Raw genomic sequence first — 8,355 nt, forward strand, 5'->3', positions numbered from 1 at the left:
ACATTTAATTCATACAATATTATTTTTAGATGAGTAGTATAGTTTGGTCTTGGTTAAAAGGATTGAAAAGACTATTGTCTTTTCTCTCTCTCTCTCTGGGTGTTTATACATATTCAGTGTATATGTCTATGTGGTTTTATGTGCCTGTGAATGCAGATGAGCAAAAACGTGTTTGTTGTAGCCAGAGTTCGACCTCAAGTGTCTTCCTCTGTTGCTTTCCATTTTATTTTAGAAAGAGGATTACTTACTAAACTTGGAATCAGCTGCTGGACTGACTCTTTGGCCAGGGGGGCCTTGAGATCTGCCTGTTTCTGCACCCTCTCATGTGATCTAGAGTTATAAATATGCATATAACATTTGTAATACTTATTTCGTGCTAGAGGGTTGAACTCTAGTACATATGCTTAGTGGCAAGGTACTTTACTGGTTGAGCCATAACTACAATACCAACAGCCTTTAATTCTTTGAGCTATAATTGCTTTCTCAGATCCTAGGCCCTAGGAGAAGACCCATTTAGAATTTGTTAACTTCTCATTAGAAATATTCATGTGCTGCCTATATAGTAAAATAAATATCTTAACACATATGCTAATACTACACACAAAGTACTGATTCATTTTAGCAATCTTAGATTTTTGACACTTGGTTTGTGGTTCATTCAGAAGTGGCTGAAGAGTTCTGAACTTTCAGTACTACTTGCAAAATTTATCCTCTTCCTTTAAATGATAACATACTTTACTTTTCTGACTCATGATTGTTTTAAATTTCGTTACTTTTAATAAATTAAAGCCCTAGAATAAATTTCATATTACTAAGATTGAGACTGATAAATGTCAAGTATCCATTGAAAGACCCCCGGTAGGGACCTTCCCTCAGGTGGAGCCCCCCGGACCCAAGAACCAAGCCGAGACCACTGATCGAATGCAAACTGCAAGAGGTTTATTAGGTAGACACAGGTACCTGTGGGCGGCAAAGTCTTTCGGAGGACTTGCGCGCCCGCAGACTGGGTGAGGGTTCCTTTTATAGCAAAAGCAGGGCACAGAAGCTGATGCATGGTTACAGGGATTCCATTGGTCAGTACAAATAATGCGAGGGTTTCACCCTGAGGACAAGTTCCTCGGGAACATCAAGATCTGATAATAACTGACTTGACTCTATCTAGGGTGCAGGTGGGTTTCCCCAGAATTTTCCGTTCCCCTCCCAGGTCAGATGCCTGACCACAGAGATTCTGTTTGGCAACCTCTGTTTGGCAACCTAAGAGCACTGACTTTGCCCTGGACCTGTACTTGTTTGTGTCCAGGCCCTGCAAAATGGCGTTACAACGGCTAAGCTGGGTTTAGGCAATATAGCAGGGCTGGGGTCTTTCACCATTTTCTTGGAAATGGTTCTTTTCAACTTCATTTCTCTACCCACAAACTGAAAACATCCAAAAATAAGCAAAATATGATCATTTGTAATAAGCAGACCTGCCAAATTTGATGAAAATAATGTCATTAATATGAATTGGTATGTAATTTTGTCTTATATTTATTGTCTATTGGCATATTTTATAACTTTTACCTGAATTTGTTATTGCAGCGAAACTTTATCCAATCTTAATGCTTACCTCTATTAAATGAATACTCAAAACAGCAACTAATCCTTCTTTCTCCTCAGCCATCTTGCTGCCTACTTTTCATTGGAGGCTATCCTGTATGTAACGAAAGAAGAGGGGCAGTGTGAGAAAGAGAAAAAAAGTTTTTGGAGTATCTAGCTCATTATAAAAAGTGTAAAGTACATGCTATGTGTTTTATGAAAAAAAAACTAAAATAACCAGACTAGGCAAAATAAAATTGGACAGCACCAAAAAATTGACCAATTTGGAAGAAACTCAGAGTATATTGCTTTTTTGGCAAAATCCATTTGTGTGTGTGGAAAATACTTTACTTGTCAAAGTGACTGTGAAATCAGCACATCCCGGAGAGTAGTGAATGTAAATCATGAAAAACATATTTAATAAACTGTGGCCATCACAATTTGAAAAAAAATCTGTTGAATCATATTATTTTTCTTCTCATTACCCTCTTTTTCTTCAGTGGTTTCTTATTTGATTTGGTAGGAGTTTTGGCAGAATAGAAAACATTTCATATTAAATATATTTAATGGAAAAATATCATGAAGGGATTGTATTTAGACAATATTTTCTTTTAAATGCCCATATATTTTCTTTTATTGAAAATAGATTGTTTTCTCACATAATAAAGCTTGTTTTTTTTTTTTTTTTTTTTTTTTTTTTTTTTTTTGGTTTTTCGAGACAGGGTTTCTCTGTGGCTTTGGAGCCTGTCCTGGAACTAGCTCTGTAGACCAGGCTGGTCTCGAACTCACAGAGATCCGCCTGCCTCTGCCTCCCGAGTGCTGGGATTAAAGGCGTGCGCCACCATCGCCCGGCTAATAAAGCTTGTTTAATGGTTTCTCTTCCCTCTAGCCCCCCAAGTCCTCTCTTCCATCTACACCTAATACTTTTCTGTCACACATTAGAACAGAACAGGCTTCTCAGGGATAATGATAAAATATAACAAAATCAAACAACAACTATCACATCAAAGACAGGCAAAACAAACTAATGGATGGAAATATAAGAAAACATACAACTATCAGAGACCCACTTATTCTCACACTAAAGAATCACATAAAACACTACACTGGAAACTGTTACAAATACAAAAACACACACACACACACACACACACACAGAGAGAGAGAGAGAGAGAGAGAGAGAGAGAGAGAGAGAGAGCAGGGACCTGGTACACACCTGTGCAGTGCTTGTATATCCACATCAGTCTCTTTGAGTTCATACGAACATTGATAATGTTGATTTACAGTGCCTTGTTTTCTTGGTGTCATCTACCATCTTCGCTTCCTATGACCTTTCTTCCTGGTCTTTTCTTGGGATTCCTTCAGCTCTTATGGCAGAGATTTGATGGAGACACCCCATTTAGGAGATAGTGTTCCAAGGTTTCTCGCTCTGTGCATAATGTCTAGCTATGAGTCTCTGTATTTGTTTCTATATGCTGCAGGAGGAAAATTCTCTGATGATGACTGAACAAGGCACTGATTTATGAGTATGGTAAAATATATGAATCATTTTATCACTTCTCTATTTATTTTTTGTTTTTGTAAGATGAGTAGGTTTGGTTTCATCCTATGTCTCAGGGTTATCAAGTCTATAGTTCTTGGTCACACAAGCAGTATCAGATATAGGTTTCCATCTCATGGAATGTGCCTTAAGTCAATCAGTTATTGCTTGGATACTAGTACAAGATTTTTGCTGCCATTTTCTAGCATAACTTGCAGGCAGGACACTATTGTAGATCAAAGGGTTTGTGGCTGACTTGTGTTTATGTTTCTCTTTTGGTAGTGTTCAGAGTACCGTCCTGTACCAGCTGCTACCACATATGGGCTAAGACTTGATGTAGGCATCCACTTGACTTATGCATGTTTAATGAGTAGTGTAGGTGTTGTCTTCAGCAATGGGGTCTTAATGTCAGTTTGTGGAGAACAACCCATTTTCGTGAAAGTTCCCTGGTTTGTTTAGAGATTCCATGGTACACATTTTGCCAACAATTCAATCAGATGTAACCCAATCCCAGTAGATAGATTTAATGAAGACAAAAAGAAATAGTAAAAAATAACAGGATCCAAGAGAAATAGGAAGAAATTTTAAGTATAATTTTGAATATCAAAAGGAAAAAAATAATTTAAGCAATTTAAGTAAAACACTGTTAGAAACAGAACAAGATGAGAAAATTATATAAGGTGAGTTGTGACCCATATGACAAGGGAAAAAGGGAGGTATGTGTGTGTGTATGTGTGTGTGTGTGTGTGTGTGTATGTTTGATGTTTTATTTTGTCTCTTCTCCTGTCAGTACATCTTTCAAATTGGCTAGAATTTTAATGGATGCCACTAGACATAGGATCCAGCATGGTACAGTCTACAGATTCTGTCACCCAGGGTCAACTGAGAGCAGGAAGGAGAGTGGAAAAGTTATTTTCAGGAACAAATGGGACATTTAGCATCCAGGAAGGAAAATTATACAGTTTTCTGAAGCATACAAAGTCTTATATACCCATCTATTACCCTGCACTGTCCTTTAACTATTCCTTTTTTTTCTTAAAAATAAATTATCTTGCAGTTCCTCTAGTATATAGCTGTCAAAATCCTTTACATAGTCTTTTATCTACATTCAGTGGTATCTGTCTCAGGTATCTTTCTTTGTGACTTACACACACACACACGCATGCATGCATGCACACACATTCACACACACACACACACACAGCTCATTTTCAGCTGTGTTCATTTGTGAAATTTTTCTGTGACCACTTCGGGTTCATAGAAGATAAAAAATTACTTGTAATATTCAATATTTTATAACAAAACTCTCTTTTATGTTGTATCTGCAACTCCATTATATACTGAGTTCTATGATTAAAAGGTGCATTCATCAGTTTATTACAATCTGGCCCTGATACAACTCTGGGTATTTTGAGTTTGCGCCCTTCAGAGAATGCTAAGTAATTACACGAAACTTTATTTCACAAACTATCATCCATAAACAACAGAAAAGAAGCGCATCTGATAAGAAACTTAGAAAGCAAAGAACAAGCAAGCTTGGCTGACAACAGATGTAGTGCCTCTACTGAAAAATGGAAAGCTTAAGTTTTGTGAAAAGAAAATTTTGCCAATCATGATAAAATAATTTGAAACTTTTTGTTTAGAATGGTGTAAACACAATTTTGGAGGTGCTTTGTATTTACTACTTTTGTCCATTTTGAAAATTTTTATATATATTATTAATATTTTTCTCATTTTAGCACAGTTAAATCATAAGATCAAACCATTTACTGAGGTAGTTTTTAAAGTACAGGTTTTCTTTTCTTTTTTTTTTATTATTAAAATTTCCAACTGCTCCCTGTTTCCCATTCCCCTCCCCCTCCTCCCACACATTGCCCCTCCCCCGACTCCCCTCCCCCATCCCCACTCCTCTTCTACTCCCCCCAGTCCATTCCCCCTCCCTCTCAATACTGAAGAGCAGTCCAAATTCCCTGCCCTACAGGAAGACCAAGGTCCTCCCACTTCCATCCAGGCCCAGGAAGGTGAGCATCCAAACAGGCTAAGCTCCCACAAAGCCAGTTCATGTATTAGGATCGAAACCTAGTGCCATTGTCCTTGGCTTCTTATCAGCCTTCATTGTCCGCCATCTTCAGAGAGTCCAGTTTCAACCCATGCTTATTCAGTCCCAGTCCAGCTGGCCTTGGAGAGCTCCCAATAGTTCAGTTCCACTGTCACAGTGGGTGGGTGCACGCCTCGTGGTCCTGATTTCCTTGCTCATGTTCTCCCTCCTTCTGCTCCTCATTTGGACCTTAAGAGCTCAGACCATTGCTCCAAATTGGGTCTCTGTCTCTCTCTCGATCTATCGCCAGATGAAAGTTCCTGTGCCATTCTCCTTGGCCTCTCGTCAGCTCTCATTGTCCGCCACATTCAGAGAGTCCGGTTTTATTTCATGTTTTTTCAGTAGCAGTCCAGCTGGCCTTGGTGAGCTCCCAATAGATTGGCCCCACTGTCTCAGTGGTTGGGTGCACCCCTCATGGTCCTGACTTCCTTGTTCATGTTCTCTCTCCTTCTGCTCCTCATTATATCCTTGGGAGCTCAGTCCGGTGCTCCAGTGTGGGTCTCTGTCTCTATCTCCATCCATCGCTAGATGAAGGTTCTATGGCGATATGCAAGATATTCATCAGTATGATTATAGGATAGGTTCATTTCAGGTTCCCTATCCTCAGGTGCCCCAATGAACTAACTGGGGACATTGCCCTGGGCATCTGGTAGCCATTCCAAGTTCAAGTCTCTTGCCAACTCTTAGGTGGCTCCCTTACCTAAGGTATGAGTTTCCCTGCTCCCCTATCCAACCTTTCTTTATCCCCATTCACCCCGATTCCCCCAGTTCCCCTCATCTTCTCCTTCACACTTTTCTCTCCCCGTCACCCCTCATCCCCATCCCACCCCACCCCCAAGATTCCAATTTTTTGCCCATCAGTCATGTCTATTTCCCATAGCTGAGAGGATATCTATATGTTTTTCCTTGGGTTTACCCTCTTGTTTAGCTTCTTTAGGATAACAAATTATAGACTCAGTGGCCCCTATCCATGGCTAGAAACCAATTATGAGTGAGTACATCCCATGATCTTCTTTTTGGGTCTGGGTTACCTCACTCAGGATCGTATTTTCTATTTCCATCCATTTGCATGCAAAATTCGAGAAGTCATTGTTTTTTACCGCAGAGTAGTACTCTAATGTGTATATATTCCACACTTTCTTCATCCATTCTTCCATTGCTGGGCATCTAGGTTGCTTCCAGGTTCTGGCTATTACAAATAATGCTGCTATGAACATAGTTGGACAAATGCTTTTGTCATATGATAGGGCATCTCTTGGGTATATTCCCAAGAGTGGTATTGCTGGGTCCAGGGGTAGGTTGATCCCAATTTTTCTGAGAAACCGCCACACTGATTTCCAAAGTGGTTGCACAAGTTTGCAGTCCCACCAGCAATGGATGAGGGTACCCCTTTCTCCACAACCTCTCCAGCAAAGGCTATCCTTGGTGTTTTTGATTTTAGCCATTCTGACAGGTGTAAGATGATATCTCAAAGTTGTTTTGATTTGCATTTCTCTGATCGCTAAGGAGGTTGAGCATGACCTTATGTATCTTTTGGCCATTTTAACTTCTTCTGTTGAGAATTCTCTGTTCAGTTCAGTGCCCCATTTTTTAATTGGGTTAATTATCCTTTTAAAGTCTAGTTTCTTGAGTTCTTTATATATTTTGGAGATCAGACCTTTGTCTGTTGTGGGGTTGGTGAAGATCTTCTCCCAGTCAGTAGGCTGCCTTTTTGTCTTAATGACAGTGTCCTTTGCTTTACAGAAGCTTCTCAGTTTCAGGAGGTCCCATTTATTCAATGTTGCCCTTAATGTCTGTGCTGCTGGGGTTATACATAGGAAGCAATCTCCTGTGCCCATATGTTGTAGGGTACTTCCCATTTTCTCTTCTATCAGGTTCAGTGTGTTCAGATTGATATTGAGGTCTTTGATCCATTTGGACTTGAGTTTTGTGCATGGTGATAGATATGGGTCTATTTTCATTCTTCTACAGGTTGACATCCAATTGTGCCAGCACCATTTGTTGAAGATGCTTTCTTTCTTCCATTGTATACTTTTAGCTCCTTTATCGAAAATCAGTTGTTCATAGGTTTGTGGGTTAAAATCCGGGTCTTCTATATGATTCCATTGGTCGACTTCTCTGTTTTTATGCCAGTACCACGCTGTTTTCATTACTGTAGTTTCCGTAGTGTAGTGGTTATCACGCTCGCCTAACACGCGAGAGGTCCCCGGTTCGAGACCGGGCAGAAACAAGGTCAAAGTACAGGTTTTCAATGACACAGAGATTCTGAAAGATCTGATTTGTTCACTCCCAAGTACTTTGTGTCTCACATGAAGTTTTTGTTGTTGTTGTTGCTGCTGATATAAGTAAGACAATTGGACACAAAGAACTTGAGACTTGATTTTAATTTTCCATTTTTAAAAAATATCTTTCAAATAAAGACAAACATCACAAACCAAAATTAACCAGAAGAAACTTTACAAGAAAAATCAGGATGAAAGAGACTAGCGCTTATTTATTCACAAGAGAATAGGTATAGAGATGCAGATTGGATATAGATGGGGTAGACATATGGTGATTCCATTTATTTCCCATTACCAAACTGCCTTGAGCTCAAAGAAATCACATATTCTGAACAATTTTCTAATTACTTGGTAAGAATCATGTTAGTATCTTAGAATGTCCTCAAGGATTTATGAGTATGAATTATGCTGTTTCAGTAGCTGTCCTTGAAAGTAAATCTCTGGACACTACTCCACAGCATCATCCTCATTAACATGCAGAATTGTAAGAGGACCAGTCTGAAATTAAAGCAAACTCTGCTCACTTAAAATCATCTTCATAAGTCTGGCACTTACTTGAAATTTTATCATTCAATTTTCTTTTTTTTATATTTATTTATTTATTATGTATACAATATTCTGCCTGTGTGTATACCTGAAGGCCAGAAGAGGGCGCTAGACCTCCCTACAGATGGTTGTGAGCCACCATGTGGTTGCTGGGAATTGAACTCAGGACCTTTGGAAGAGCAGGCAATGCTCTTAACCAGAGCCATCTCTCCAGCCCCTATCATTCAATTTTCTGATGATTTAATTCAACTTTCTGATGAGTTAAGAACAATGGAAATTCTTGTAGCCACCTCTTTAACATAAAAATGCTGATA

The 8,355-nt window shown here is 39.2% G+C and overlaps 1 non-coding gene across 1 annotated transcript; it reads left to right on the forward strand.

The window, feature by feature from the left end:
• Window positions 1-7,370: 7,370 nt before the first annotated feature.
• Window positions 7,371-7,443, forward strand: Trnav-aac (transfer RNA valine (anticodon AAC)). Its single transcript has one exon. It is a non-coding gene; the product is annotated as a tRNA-Val (tRNA).
• Window positions 7,444-8,355: the final 912 nt, after the last annotated feature.

This window comes from Chionomys nivalis, chromosome X (genome assembly GCF_950005125.1).
Source record: "Chionomys nivalis chromosome X, mChiNiv1.1, whole genome shotgun sequence".
NCBI lineage: Eukaryota > Metazoa > Chordata > Mammalia > Rodentia > Cricetidae > Chionomys > Chionomys nivalis.